This window comes from Triturus cristatus, chromosome 6 (assembly GCF_964204655.1).
Source record: "Triturus cristatus chromosome 6, aTriCri1.1, whole genome shotgun sequence".
Lineage (NCBI taxonomy): Eukaryota > Metazoa > Chordata > Amphibia > Caudata > Salamandridae > Triturus > Triturus cristatus.
This window is the reverse complement of record NC_140589.1, coordinates 1,435,979,074-1,435,995,381: the sequence shown is the minus strand read 5'-3', so window position 1 is coordinate 1,435,995,381 and position 16,308 is coordinate 1,435,979,074.

Below are 16,308 nucleotides of genomic sequence, written 5' to 3'. Positions count from 1 at the left end.
AGCATAGCCAGATTTAGATTTCAAACTCTCGCCAAAATAAATATGACCATGTACAAGCTACTCATGCCAGACATGGAATAACTTGGGATCGAAGTGGAAACTATTTGAAACAAGCAGCTGAAATTTCTGTAGCACTGCACAAACCTAGCTGGAGAGCAAGGGCGTCCGTAGATAGGTTTTCAGGTGGGAGGGGGGAAGAGGGGTGGGAGTTGGGGGAGGGGCATAATTTTAACGTCATCCATCCTCCAACCCTTTTTGACAATGTCAAAAGGCAGGGGCATAGCCATTAGAGGGCAAGTGAAAAATCCAAGGGGGGCAAGCGCCCCCTATTGAACACCCATGCTGGAGAGTGGTGGAGTGCTGTACACAGTGTTTGCACTGACACAAAAGAAATGCCAGGAGTGCGCAGGAACTACATGGGCTGCTCTGGGCGATGGCAGTTGTTGGCAACGCTGGAAGCAGCCATCACAGTATTTAAAGATCTATTTCATGTATTCATTTATTTATTTATTTACATAAGTTAGGCACTGTCGATGCCTGGCAAAACTCATCTACCACATGTATATACGCTCTGAAAAGACTATGAGGAATTGTATCCATGCTCTGCTTATGAGTCGACTATAGAGGTATCTCTGGGGCCATAGGGCTCTGGATGATTCCGAGGCCCTTAGTTATACCCGATCCAGAATTACAGCATCCTGTAAAACCAGTGACAATTTTACCAGGTGATGGAGCCTTGGATGGCAGGGTTCGACTGGGCAATAGGGCAGCCAGGCAGTGCCCGACAGGCTGGGCTGACAGGTTTGTGGGTCTTGGTGCCATTAACGGCAACTTCCCCCACCCCCGGTCTGAGCATGCAAGAATGAATAAATACACAAGACAACTTTTGATCTGGGAAAATATTGCTGCAGGTTTATTCCATACAAGAGTATGCAATATGTGGGTTATCTTACGGGCGATCCAAGGGCGGGCAGCTGTACCAACCTATGCTGCCCCCGCCCGCCTGGTGAGCAAACACTGTGGGACACCCAGTCAGTGCTACCTTTGATGATCCTTTTCCGGATCCGTGACACGTTGGTCTCTTCTACACACGCCCTTTTCAGGGTGGAGCGTAGCAGGGTAAACCCCCGGTTGGTCAGGCCCCCAACCACCCGAAGGACTAATGGGGCACCGTCGCGGTTTTCCAGGCGCCTGCCCTGAGGCTCCTGGTCTTTGGCTCTGGCACCCCTACTGGGCCACGCAGAGGTACCCTTACTGTACCCGTTTGCTGCAGAGGTACACTTACTGTTCCCGTCTGCTTCCACAGCTCTGGAGCCAGCTCCCGTTGTCACCATAGCCCCCCCCACACACAAGCCATAATGTCACCTGCAACCTGCTATTTCCAGTGCCTCTAGCAAGTCAAGCAGGAATAGGTCCATCCCCACAGGAGATAAGTGGACCCCATCCTTCTCAAAGTATCCCTCGACTCTGGACTGAATCAGCTCGTGCCTGATGAAGCCCAGACCCCTCTGGTCTGTGAACGTACGCATGGGACCATTGACCCTCTTATGAGAATGTTCCACCGCCTCGCTAGGCCTAGCCCCATGCCAGTTTCTGCGAGGGATGATTTCAGACCACCAGAGTTCGCATTGTCCCATGCGTTTGCTGATTTCCCCCAAGTCAGACTTCATGGTTTGTAATAATGCCCTCCTCCCCATGGGAATAAGGTAGTTGCACCCCAGGTGGATCACCAAGATGCTGGCGTTTGTGGAAACCCCCGCATCCAATTCCTGCGTGCAGCCCACTGAGCCATCCTGGCAACGAATGAATGGCCGGTCACCCACACTCGGGAACCTGGTGAATAAACGGACGCCATCTTTTACAAACTTGTTTAATTTCTTTTGAATCACACTTTATCAAGATCACTACAAACCACGGCACTCAATATTATATTTACATGCTGAGCCTTCATGGGCGAATGTAAGCTCAAAACAACACGATTGCTAGCGCCCAACCCTCTTTATGCCCCCCGGCTCCATGCCCGCCTTGAATGCCACTGTATCCGCCCCAATTCTAAATGAGTGGCTGGGATACTTTTTGTCAGGGCAGGCAAGGCCCGTGCGAGCTAGGCTGGTGCCCATGATCCGGTCTATCTGGAATTTTGTCAGGGGACCCACGTCTGCATGTATCAGGAAGTACCCCTGTGCCGCAGGGCGCCTGGACATATAATCCCTAACTCTGGCCACTGGGCAATACCTTGGGTCTACTGGTGGTTCCAGAACTACATCCGCCCCTCACCCTGCCTGATCTGTTTTGGACCTCCTGATACGTATAACTAGCTTGTCCGTTAGTTTGACATCCTGGTTGCTTAAGGCAGCACCAGATGCGTCTGTTTTTGACCTGGCTACCAATTCACCCCCTCCTGAATGCCCCAAAGAATGCCAGGCAGAAGGCTGCCTAGAATAGTTTTGCCTCAAATTGCAAGTGGGTGACCTGGTGTACTACATCTAGCATCCCCTGTAGGGTGGTAAAGTCAATGGGGCCCCTAGAGTCTGGGATCCTAACCTCATCTCTGGCCCATACCTTGAGGGCCGCTCTGATCAAGAAGGACTTGGTTGGGTCCTGCCCCCCCCCTTCAACTTGGTGTCATGGCTCACCGCCGCCAGGTGGCCACAGACCCACGAGAGGCTCTTCCCCTGATCTTTGGCCCATAAAACAAACGCTTGAACCTGCTGGTCCAAGGCAAGGGAGCCTGTGCTCAGAGTCTCTGTGACGCTTAGAAATGTGTCAAGATGGGACTTGTATTTCTTCCTGGTCCCCAGTGCCAAGGAGCGTTTCCCCAACGATCTCAACCGCTGCTCCACTGCAGGATGCACCATAGGTATGCTGGGAAGGGTGTCATCTCTGCTCTCGCTCGGGGCCAGGCCTCCCGGAAATGGAGCCACAGAAAATGAGAGAGAGCGTCAGCTGCCACATTTTTGACCCCCTCGATGTGCCTGGCCCTAAACTCGATGTTGCAGCGCAAGCCGGCCCTGACCAATTCTCTTAACAAGCACAGCACCAGGGGGCCCCTTGCTGTATAGCCATTGATTGCCTGCACCACCGCCATGTTGTCGGACCAGAAAATTATCTTCCTGTCCGCCAATGCTTCGGGCCACAAATGCAGGGCAATCACAATGGGGAACAGCTCGAGTACCGTTATGTTCAAGGTTATCTTACGCTGACGCCATGCATTAGGCCACTTCTGGGCACACCATTCTTCTCCATTATGGCTCCGAAACCCTCTCTCCCTGAAGCGTCTGTGAAGAGGCACAGTTCCGTGCTACCTGCCCACGGGGCTCTCCATATGACTGTCCCAGATTCTTCATAAATAAATCCAGGACCAGGTTGAACATGAAAAGGTTATTTATTCCATAAGAGAAGATCCCATCCAACAGCCAGTGAGGCATTCCTGCAACTGCTCATTTACAGAACTTCCCCCACATACAAAAATCCATGACATAGATGAGATTCTAACATGACATAATCCCTACACATAGCACCTAGCAACTTACTCCAATGTGAAATGCCACACATCTCCCTCCCTTGAAAGAAAACATTTATTTTCTTTTTTTTTTTCTATACTCATAAGATTAAACAATAACATTAACAAAATCATTAAGATAACTTGGTCTTTTCACCACTCAGGAAGATGTCCTGGGGCAATTTAAAACCTTTCCCTCTTCCCCCTTAGTTTGGTGAGGAAAAGAACTTTCCTTAGAAGACACCACACCCTTACTATGTTCCGACACACCACCAAACACAAATACTCTATTTAAATTCCAAATTCGATGGTCCTGCGTTTGAATTGCATTATTGACTATTTTGATTACCTTAATTGGTTTCATGAATTTAAATGAAGAGCTCCCCAACAAGCCAGGACATTTAATTCTGACCCAATCACCTACGTTTACTTTAGTTTTCTTTACAGCAAGTTTGACATCAAAATATGCCTTTCTCAATTTTGCTTTTTCTTCTTCTACTCTTAACATATGATCCCCATCACACACTCTCTCCTTTCCTTTTGATAATTCATACTTGTTAACCCAATACGGCTCTACACACGTATTGGGCACCCTACCACGAAACAACAAGAATGGAGTCTTTCCAGTTGTTGCATGTGGAGTCAATCTGTATTCCTCAACCTTACCAATGACCTCTTTTTTCCAATCAATTCCCACTCCTTTAGCCAATGCAATGGTCTCTTTAATTACTTTATTAAATCTCTCCACCATCCCATTGGCCTCTGGGTGATAAAGAGCAGAAGTTTTGTGAACAATCCCTCTAGACAATAAAAATTGCTCCATTTTCCTGGAAACCAGTTGAACACCATTATCAGATAAAATAGACATAGGCAGACCTTCCCTAGCGAATAAACTCTTCAAACATTCAATCACATTACCAGTGTTAATTGTTGATAGAAAGAATACCTCAGGCCACCTCGAGAACATGTCAATGACCACCAGTATGTATAGTTGAGATCCCTTATCTTGTATAGGACCAACAATATCCAAAGCAATCTCTTCCCATGGACCATTTGGACGTTTCCTCAAAACCATTGGTTGTATATGAGTAATCTTATTTTTGTCACTGATGGCACAAGAAACACAGTCCCTTATAATACGCTCAATCATTCTGTCCATTCCAGGCCACCAATACGACATGCGAAGTCTTCCTTTACTCTTGGACAAACCTGAGTGAGCCACATGCACTAAATCAATCAACTCCTTTCTGAGACTGGTGGGAGGAATCAATCTGGTCCCACGAAACAACAAGTTACTATCAACAGACAATTCATTACGAACAGCCCAAAAGTCTTTGGTACCTTCAGATCCATCTTTACTAGAACTCCAACCTTTTTTTAATAAAGATATCACTTCAACCAGCATTGCATCACTCTCTAATTCCTTCAACCATCTTTCTTCAGAAATGATGTCATGGTCCACCATACAAACAATTTCATCATCCTCATCATCATCCAAACTCTCTTCCTGCACACTACAACCAGGAACTAAACGTGAAAGAACATCAGCAACGCCATTTTCAATCCCAGGAATATATTTTATCCCAAAATTATACTCCTGCAAACCAATTATCCATTTGGTTATCCTTCCGGAAACCAGATCCAATCCTTTCTTGCTAAATATTTCAATTAGAGGTTTATGATCTGTATGGACCTCAAAATCCAAACCCCACAAGAATTTCTTCAGTTTCTTTATTGCCCAAAAGACAGCTAAAGCCTCCCTTTCCACCACCGAATATCTTGTTTCTGGATCTCTGAGACTTCTTGACAAGAACATAATAGTTCGTATACCATCAGGACCACATTGTTTTAATACCGCTCCAAACCCTTTCTCGCTAGCATCAGTCACAAGAATGGATTTACTGGCTAAGCTTCATCTTAATGGCCACAAATTCCTCTTCACACCGATCCGACCATACAAACTCCTCACCTTTGCGCAACAGTTGTCTCATGTTTACCGTTGCTACTGCAAAACCCATCACAAACTTTGCATAATATTCAATCATCCCTAGAAATGTCATCAATTCAGTTTTGTCTGTTGGAGAACACATTTTCGTGATGGTTTCAATTAACTCAGGCTTAGGTTTTTCACCATCCCCAGAAATATTATGACCTAGGTAATTGATCGTGTTGGATCTAAATTTGCACTTTTCCCCCTTGACTGTTAGGTTATGTTTGCACAAACTCTTCAGAACAGATTTCAATCTAATATCATGTTCAATGTCATCTTTAGCAAACACCAAAATGTCATCCTGGTATACACATACCCCTGGAAGATCTTTTAACACTTTTTCCATTACACGTTGGAACACTGAGGAAGCCGATACCAAGCCAAACGGCATTCTCTTAAACCTAAATGTGCCAAAGGGCGTGATAAATTATGTATAATCTCGGGATGACTCCTCTAGTTCTATTTGATGGTATGCCGAGGTAAGATCTATTGTGCTAAATACCTTCGCCCCATCAAGTAGCGTCAACAACTCAGATGTTCGGCAATGGATATCTGTCTACTACCACACACTTATTAAGTTGCCTCAAGTCGATGCATAAACGCAAATTCCCGTTGGGCTTGCGTGCTGCAACGACCGGAGCCAACCATTCAGATCCCTCTATTTCCTCAATAATCCCACAACAGCTTAACTTTTCTATTTCTTTTTTCATGTCATCTCTAACAGAAAGTGGAACATTTCTTACTTTACAACATACAAGAACTGCATCACTTTTTAGTTGAATCTTATGTTGATATCCTTTTAGACAGCCTAAAGTTTCCTTGAACACATTTGGAAACTCCATTTTAAGATTGTGTACATACTTGTCATCAATTTACTTGTCCACAGATTGAACTCTGTCTCTTAACTGTATAGAGGGATTTGCATTGGGATCAAGAAATACCCCTAGATCACCCTGATGAATCCAGCTAATGATGCTATCTCCACACTTAGAGACGTAAATTTTCCCAGATATCAATCTCTCTTTGTATTCTATCAAACCTAAAAAATATCCATGCAGCTTTATCGGTTCTCCTCCATATGCTAAAGGAACTATGTCAGGTTTCATTAACGTAATTTTCCCCTTCAGCTTAGAGTTATAGAATTCATTCAATATAATGGTTATTTTTGCACCAGAATCAAACAGAACTCTAGTAAGCTCTCCTTCTACCAAGATATTATCATAAGGACAGGATTTGTTACTACACATGCTTTCTACCTGTATCACAATCTGCCCACAAACATGCTCCTCAGAATTGGATTCTCCAAACTCCCCTTGATATACTTCAATTTCTTTCACCTTGGGTTTACGTTTCGTTTTGCAAAAAGCTGTAAAATGCCCCTTTAACTTGCACTTTGAACATGTTTGATTGAGAGCTGGACATTTTTTATCATTAGCAAGGTGCCCTGCCTTACCACATCTATAGCATTTCCTTTCAGACCAGCCTTTCTCAGAATTACTTTTCCCCGCTAAATCACTACTTTCAGATCTAACTTTAACTACTTCAACCTTAGTCCCCTTTTCCGAATCCTTCTTAATTACCGCAACACATTTTAAAGAATGTTCAATGCGTTTGGCAACTGTTAGCACCTCATCAAGAGTTGGTTCATCTCTTAGCCATAGTTCTTCCCTAATTCTCTCAATAGTACAACCAAACATGAACTGATCTCTAATGCGTTCATCAGTTAAACCTTCAAATCTGCACGAGGAAGCTAATTTTCTTAATTGAGTTATATAATCTTCAATAGTCTCATCAGAAGATTGCATCCTTTTTGCGAACTGGTATCTTTCCAGAATAGTACTGACTTTCGGTAGGTAATGCTTGTCCAGTTTCTTAATGCAAACCTCATAGTCATTTAACCTACCAGCCTCCGCAGTTGAAAGATCAGGCAAATGATCAAACACATCCTGACCTTCCGACCCTAAACAGTGCAGTAACAATGATGATTTCCTTTCAGCACTTAAAGAGGGACCGCAGACTCTAGCGTACCTCTCAAAGACGACTTTCCATTTTTTCCATTTAATAGGAGGAGAACCAGGACAAGATAAGAAAAATGGCGCCGCTGTAACATTCTGCATATTTGTTGATTACCACACAACCAAAAAAATAATATGCACGGCCTATTGTGCACCCCTGTTACCCCAGCAGTTTTAAATAACATCAACAGAAATGCTCACAGGACACAATCCTCTATCTTACAGTTGCATGTAAAATATACTCTCTCACAGATGCATTTAAAAGTAGAACATGAGGATTAACATTGAACTAAAACATGAGAATTAACATTGAACTCCAATAACCTTGCCTTGCCTCCAAATGTTTTCTCCTTTTTAATTTTTTTTATTTTTACTAATCTATCTGTTGCTCCATGCGCGTGTTTTATCTACTTAGAAGGTTGACCCCCAAAATACTTGCAAGTCAATCGTGAGTTTCTCCAGTTAACACGCTTGTTCGTGGCTTGAATTGCTCGTTTCGGTGATAAAAATCAATTTCAGTCGGACACAATAGGTTGCTTAGCAACCTCAAAATGGCCACCACGCACGCACGACTCAGCGTGAGCGTAATGACGTTCCAGAGAGGAGAGAAGCAGAGGAGCAAGAATGACGTGGGCAGAGAGCGTCAATCAGATGAAGAATCGAAGTTCCAGGTAATGTCTTAACTCCTTGGCAACCAATGTTTATTTTCCAATGTCTGAAAATGGCCGCGACTCAAATGTAATGAACGTTGAAGCAGTAACTGCAAATGTGATGCAATCTTTAAATATTCACCAGGATGACACCGAAACTTTTCTTCCCAGCAATTTCTGTAGCGATGGCACTGAGACTACCAAATACCTCTTCCACTTTTATTTTCAGCGAGAGCTTGTATAGCGATGACCCCCAGATTACAAAACACCTCCTCCGGTCTGAGCAGTGCAGCGCTTTTACTACGGCGCAAGGTTGCTTTTACAACGGCGACTCCGCAGCTGTGCAAAGGGGTTAAAAACGTTACGGAGATGCTCCTACTGCGGCGATTCTTTACACATGTGTCTATTCCACGTAATACAGAAATTCCAACACAGCGATGACACCGAGTATTTACAGCCACATTTTAAACGCGTGTAGGAAGTATATAACCACACGCAATCTCCAGCAACAACCCCTTAATTCTTCACAACAGTCAGATAAAGAAGGAGCACTTACAGGGGTTACGTGCTAAACAAGCCTCAGATAGCGAAGAATGTTGAATTCAGTCCCAAAATTTTAAGAAATATACGCTGACATTGTAGCATTCACTTCTCCATTTCCCTGGAAAGCAGTTGAACACTTCTCCTCACTGTAAACAGTTAATTCAGATGAAGGAACAGTTCCTTTCTCTTTTTTTTTTCTCTTGAATTAAATGGATAATGCTACCAAAAAGCACCAGCACTTCCTGTTGAGATCTTCTCCTTAAGGTTCCTGAGCCGACTACGCCAGTGTAAGATTCTTCATAAATAAATCCAGGACCAGGTTGAACATGAAAAGGTTATTTATTCCATAAGAGAAGATCCCATCCAACAGCCAGTGAGGCATTCCTGCAACTGCTCATTTACAGAACTTCCCCACATACAACAATCCATGACATAGATGAGATTCTAACATGACATAATCCCTACACATAGCACCTAGCAACTTACTCCAATGTGAAATGCCACACTGTCCCATTGAAGTTAAGTAGGAACTCAAACCACATTTAAAGGTCCTCCTTCAGTCCAATGCCTAGCCTCACCAGGTGATGTTTCTTATGTACCTTGGCCGTATACCTAGCTAGCCTTCTGGAAAATACTCTCCCAGCTGGCGATGACTCTTGCTGCAAAATTCAGTTTTCCCAGGAGACTCTGGACCGTGCCCAGGGTGGCCTTGCCCTTGCCCAGTAACGCCTGGATATCCTGCCTCAGATCCTCAACCTTCTCGGCAGGGAGCCTGGACTCACCCTTGATAGTGTCCAGTTCGATGCCCAAAAACGTGAGAACCTGGGCCGGACCCTCAGTCTTTCCCAGTGCCAGGGGGACCCCCAGATGCCCAGCCAAAACCTTGGAAGCACTGCAACCCCTCACTACACTCCTGGGTCCCTTAGCCCCCGATTAACAGGAAGTCATCCAGGTAGGGTGTCACTCCCTTGATGCCGTAAGCCCAGGTGAGCACCCACTGGAGGAAAGAGCTTAAGGCCTCAAAGTATGCACAGGACACGGCGCAGCCCATGGGAATGCAACTATCAAAGAACACTTCACCCTGCCATTTGAACCCTAGGAGACGCTGGCTGTCCGGGTGAACCGGGAGCAGACAGAAGGCAGACTCAATGTCAGCCTTGGCCAGCCAGGCCCCCTTTCCGGCTTTCCTGACCATGTCCACTGCCATGTCTAGGGAGCAGTAAGAGACTGAACATGACCCCTCTTCTAGCCAGTGGTTCACCGAGTCACCCTCAGGGTAGGACAGATGGTGTATCAATCGGTAGGCCCCAGGCTGCTTCTTGGAGACCACACCCAGTGGGGAGATAAGAAAGTGCTCCGGGGGTGTGATTGAAGGGACTCGCTACCCAGCCCAGAGCCACCTCCTTCCGGACCTTCTCCCTTACTACTCCCGGCAATTCCCTGGCTGACTTGAGATTCTCTGCATCCCTGCAACCCAGGGGACCCTGGTATGGAATCCTGAACCCTTTGATGAGCTAAGAGCAATCTGTCTTTGGGGTTGGGATAGGACCTGAGCAGGGGAAGGAGGTTCCGTAAGATGATGGGGGAGGGCCCCTTGACATTTCAGGTTGGCAGCATGGTGCTCGCCGGCATTGGGGGATGAGCGGGAGGGAGGGGTTGGGTGGGAATTCGCGGGTGGTTCTGTCTCCTCTATGTTACTAGCTATCTTGTCTGCCAGTGGGAGGCAGAGGACCATCTCGCCTGACAGTGCATGATACGGCCGGGTGCGTGGCCCCACACTTGCTGCAGCTGTGGGTAAACTTGTAGACCTTGCCCCAGGAGCAGGACCCAGCATTATACAGCCTGCAGGTGCCGGAGTTGAATTTCCTACTCCCTTGCTTCTGTCCCCTTCCCTGGCTCCCTCGAAAAGGCTGTTTGAAAGGGCATTTTCCAGTCTGCTTAGTCCCTTTCTGATTGTCCCACTCCTTCTGATTCTTGCCCGCCCCCTCCTTGTGCTCCGCGGTGAATTTACACATGCGTTGAACCCAGAGCTGGATCTCTTTTTGATCCCACCCTAACTCCGGGCATATGGCCAGTCTCTTACGGAAGTCCTGATCATAGTTGAACGACCCGACCCATCCTGACACTTTAGCCCCCTGCTGTATTGTGTGGGAATATTGCATCAACTCCTGCCCCTGCTCTGAATACTTCTCCATAATTACTGCCGACAGGATGGTGAATGCCTCCACCCAGTTCTCAATAGTTTTCTCGGGCCAGCGTTGGTATCTCACCTTCTTATCCTCCTCTTTTCCCCCTGCTGCCCCATGCATGAGTAAGGTCAGGATATCATAGAATTCCCGCCTCCATATCCATTCTTTGGCCACCTGGGGCACTTGCCAAGACAGTGAGCAACGCCCCAAGGCCAAGGGTGCCACCGAACAGGTGGCAGGGGCGCCGTCACCGCTGCCGATTTAGGGGGCTCGGTGGGGGAGGAAATGGCGCGTCTAACCGCGTCTGAACTTGCCCCATAGAATTCAGCATATTGTCTATCACCTTGCCTATTTTCTCAAAGTTCTCTGCGCCTGCTGCCCTTCTCCCACCTGGCGCACCGGATCTGACGCCACTGTGGCGACCTGGCAAGTGGACTCCTACAGGAGCCCCCAACCACTAGAGCTGGTGAGCGGTGCCCAAAATGGCACTAAAGGGCCGCCCTTCTGGATTGGCCCCCTGCGGGGGCCGCGGACAGCCGCATTTCTATGGCCTTGTGTGCGATTTTTATTGTTGATTTTACTGATATTAAAACAAACATTGCCTGCAGAAAGCCCAAAGACATGCAACCTTCCATATCTTGCAAAACATCTATAGAGCATGTCTTTACAAGTTCAAATCTGCCCGATTTGCAAACATGGACCATTTTTTTAGCTATATAATTCAATAACGGGGGCCACTTCTATTTTGGTGCCCGGGCCTATTTTCTGTCCCACTTCGACCCTGCATGACGGCCTCTGGTAAAACCACAGAGGTTATTGTGGACTGTTTCCGCTTCCTCAGAGCAGGTGGAGAATATCTGTGCTACAGGCCTGGGTTTGGAAATGTCATGAGGACATGGGCAATATTAGGAGTGGAAATAGCGGAATCCGTGTCCCTTGCCCTGCCATCTCTACATTTTTAACTCTGGCCATCTAGGAAGGGCTGCTTTAATTTGTACCAAACAGCAAAATAAATGACTACACAAGCATGCGGCACTTCTACGCGCTGGAGCCTTACCACTGCCCATGCTGTGTTGTACGTGCAGCTTTCAGATGTAAATATCAACTCTAAGAAAGTATTGTTTGCATAGCCAGATTTCTTGGAACGGAGTTCAAATGTAAGCCGTGTATATGTGACAAAAGTGACACCACAGAGTCAGACGGCAGACCGCTCCTTTGGTCACTTTAACACTGGATTTTTTAGTGTGTTGCAAGAAAGATTATGACTCAGGCAGTAACAAGAACATTGTACGATAGGATACTTTGGATTTCCTCTTCTCTAGTTGTGGTTTTGCTTATGGTTCCTATTCTGAGCCCAAGGGGTGAAGGCTCACAAGGAAGCATCAGTCACAATGACAGTCAGAACCTCTTTCTTTAAGCATTTGTTATAGGAAGCAGATGTATCGCTTGCGCCACCCTGTGGTCAACCGATTGAATAACGAGTGCTTCTTCTGGTATTGCTCCATAATGCACACGATTTTCTATGGCTCGGTACATCAGACAAAAATATACACAAAAAAGCTAGAAAATTGACGTTTTCCTAGCCTTGGTGTCAGAAAGGCTAGATTTTATTAAAGATATGGATGCCAGTATTGTGCTGTCTTTTCTTGCTTTTAATTAACAGCAGCCAAGCAAGTAGGGTGACCAACTGGCATGGGTGCAAATTCAGGACGGTAAGTGTAAAAATTCAGGACAAAGGTTCAAAATTCAGGACAAAAATTCAGGACTTACGGTCAAAATTCAAGAAAAAACTTTGGGACAAAAGGTAAGTTTTACAGACACATCAGAGGAAGTTGCGCGATAGTATAAAAGTAAGACAACCACTTAAGTACAAGTCAAAATAAGTTTATATTTGGCTGAGACAATCGTGCACTTCATGGTTTTTTGGTATGCGCACACCTTTGAGCAACTGTGCAGGTTTTTTGTGGTATTTCATATAATAATTATATTATTTATATGGTTACTGCACTGGGTTGTCCAGTGAGATATTTTGTATTCAACTCATGGTCCTGAGCAGGAATGTTTGGTGAGAGAAGTGGTCGGGTAGATCTGCTCGGATAGTCTTTTTTACTAGCATCTCATATCTGAGTTCCATTGTGAGATGTAAAGTGGCACACATAAGCGAACTAAAGGGAGGATTGCTGTGATGAACCCACTACAGGGAACGCATTGTGGGTGTTTCAGCAAGTGGAACTTAAAATATGGAATCTGACTTTGCTTATGGGGGCTTCGCAGAGAGTCACACTATCTGACGGAAGTCACAAAGGTGCTTTTCCCAGCAGCTTTCTTAAAGAAGGTACTGTCGATACACTATTACATCGTTTATTTTTGACGCCTTGCCTTTTCCAACAAACACAATATACATCTCAAGCACAGCTCATGGCACTAAAACCTTACACCTAAAACAAAACATGCAAACATTTACAATGATTAGTGTAACATTCAAGTAGCAGTTGGGTGTCACTTAAAATGTCATATGCATGATGGCTCACACATAAGCACACAGCAAATACAGAATTGTAACACATAGGCAAGGGAGTAGCCAGAAAATGTAAATACCTCCCACTTTGAACTAAAGCTCTTATGGCACCAGGAAAGCAAAGTAAGTCATCACAACCCTCTCCAGAAGAGCTCTCTTGTCCAAGGATCTAGCCACACATCCTTCCATCAAACTCCTGATATCCACGATTTCAAATTTACATTGTGTCGTCTATTAATTCTTTCATCCATCATTCAGTCTTTCACTTTTCATTCTGTCCTTCCATCTGTGTGCCAATCCATATTGAAATCTTTTCAACCATTTGCAAACCTATCCATCATCTATCCTTAAATCCATAATTTCACTCATCCATCCCTCCATCCACCCTTTCACTCATCCATCCATAATCCATCCACCCTTTCACCCAATCCATCCTTTCACTCATCAATCCACTTTTCCACCCATCCATCCACTCACTCACTCATCCATCCAGCCATTTACCCTTTCACCCATTGTTCTGCTTGGGTTTTCGGATCAGATAGAACCCGCTCATCAGAGCCTCACTAACCCAGCCAGAACGTTACCCCCTCCCTAGAACCTATTTACAATCCTGCAACCACATATATCTATCACCTAAGGACAGGGGATTCCTACTATACATACCAAGACCTCTTACAATCGGCGGCCTCGCGATCCCATACGGATCCAGACCTCTCTGCCCATACGACAGTATCACAAATGGCGGCCTCGCGGTCCCATACGAACCCAGACCCCTCTACCCAGACGGCAGTCTCAGCACAATCGGCGGCCTCGCGATCCCATACGGATCCAGACCTCTCTGCCCATACGACAGTATCACAAGTGGCGGCCTCGCGGTCCCATACGAACCCAGACCTCTCTACCCAGACGGCAGTCTCAGCACAATCGGCGGCCTCGCGATCCCATACGGATCCAGACCTCTCTGCCCATACGACAGTATCACAAGTGGCGGCCTCGCGGTCCCATACGAACCCAGACCTCTCTACCCAGACGGCAGTCTCAGCACAATCGGCGGCCTCGCGATCCCATACGGATCCAGACCTCTCTGCCCATACGACAGTATCACAAATGGCGGCCTCGCGGTCCCATACGAACCCAGACCTCTCTACCCAGACGGCAGTCTCAGCACAATTGGCGGCCTCGCGATCCCCTACGAATCCAGACCTCTCTGCCCATACGACAGTATCACAAGTGGCGGCCTCGCGGTCCCATACGAACCCAGACCTCTCTACCCAGACGGCAGTCTCAGCACAATCGGCGGCCTCGCGATCCCATACGGATCCAGACCTCTCTGCCCATACGACAGTATCACAAGTGGCGGCCTCGCGGTCCCATACGAACCCAGACCTCTCTACCCAGACGGCAGTCTCAGCAACAGTTCATCCTATGATTACCATAACATACAAAAAGGGAATCAGTCTCACTATTCATCAGATCACACAAGGATTGCCAGTTTGAGCATAGCCTGTTCTCAGGTTCAAGGGGCTCCTCTTTCCCTTATTCAGTTACCACTTACCTGATCAGGGTTAACATCTGTTCATGTAGCCGCAGCTGACTAGAAGATTAGGCTACCCTCTTATACAAAAACACGCAGCACATGTTGGTTCACTACAAACTGGATACTTTATTACTCATTACATATACACAATCACATAACATTACGATATAACACATAACCTGCAAAGAAAAGTGAAAGATTAAGTTGTACACTCTAATAAGAAAGGGTCGACATCACCTTAGTAGTATGTAGCCTGCACTCAGTAGTCATCTAGGCTCCCTTCTCGTCTGTGCCTCGGCTCGCCTGGAATCACCCTTCTCCGAGTCACTGGGACCTCTTCCTTAACGGCTACTCTCTCCTCTCTGGCTATTCTGCTAGGAAAGCATCTGTCTCTCGGTTCTTCTCCGCCTTCAAGATGGCGTCTGTCTTCCCTGGAATAAGTAGTAGCTTTACTGCTAACGGCTAGATGCCGCCTACGGACTGAACATGTAACTGCCTCAGACTTTCACTAATATAGAGGTGCATTTCCTCATGGAAAATTCCGGCCCGTAACCTGCCGCCCACCAAATTCTTGTACCTCCCCGTACCAAGGACACGTTCCCAGCCGGCCGGCCTGATGTAGTGTCTTCGGCATGAAGAAAAATACAATCCTTCGATAAGGGCCGGCCTGAACCGGTTCTCTCCAAGCGAATAACACCTCATAACTAAAACATTACTTTTGACCTAGAAGCATCCCAAGCTGCCGGAGCAGAAAGAAAGATGGAGTCTCTCCCGTTTGAGGCCTACCAGGCCTGAATTCAGCACCGCTCCATGAAATACCCTCACTACAGGACAGGTTATCCCTAATACTAACGAATCTATCCCCTAGGCTATGTGTGCAAGCCCTGATCTATGGGGAAGAGCACAGAATCATGTCGAAGTGCCTAGTAAATAGGCTCCATTCACTACTCTAACCCTTAGGCTTGAATGGTAAGAGACTGAAGTCACATTCAATCATTGTGCCTCACAAGAAGGCCGGGAAAATCGAGCAGAACATTTCACCCTTGACTTCAGTCTATTATACATTCATTAAACAGAACTAATATCTGTGGAAGAATAATATGAAACAAGACTAACTGATCTATGTCTAGTACCAGGTGTGCAGAATTGAAGTAGTGAAGGAATACACTGAATAAAGCAACAGATAGAAATCAAAATGCCGATAGCAATCAGAATACCTCCTAATATTTGACGTAACAAATGCAAATCAGGTAACCAATTAAAGAGCCAGTCAAACCAGCCCTGGTCAATGTGTTTTCTAACTTCTTCTGTCAAGTCATGTAATTTATCAATGTGAACCTGAATGGATTTTGTATGATCCGACA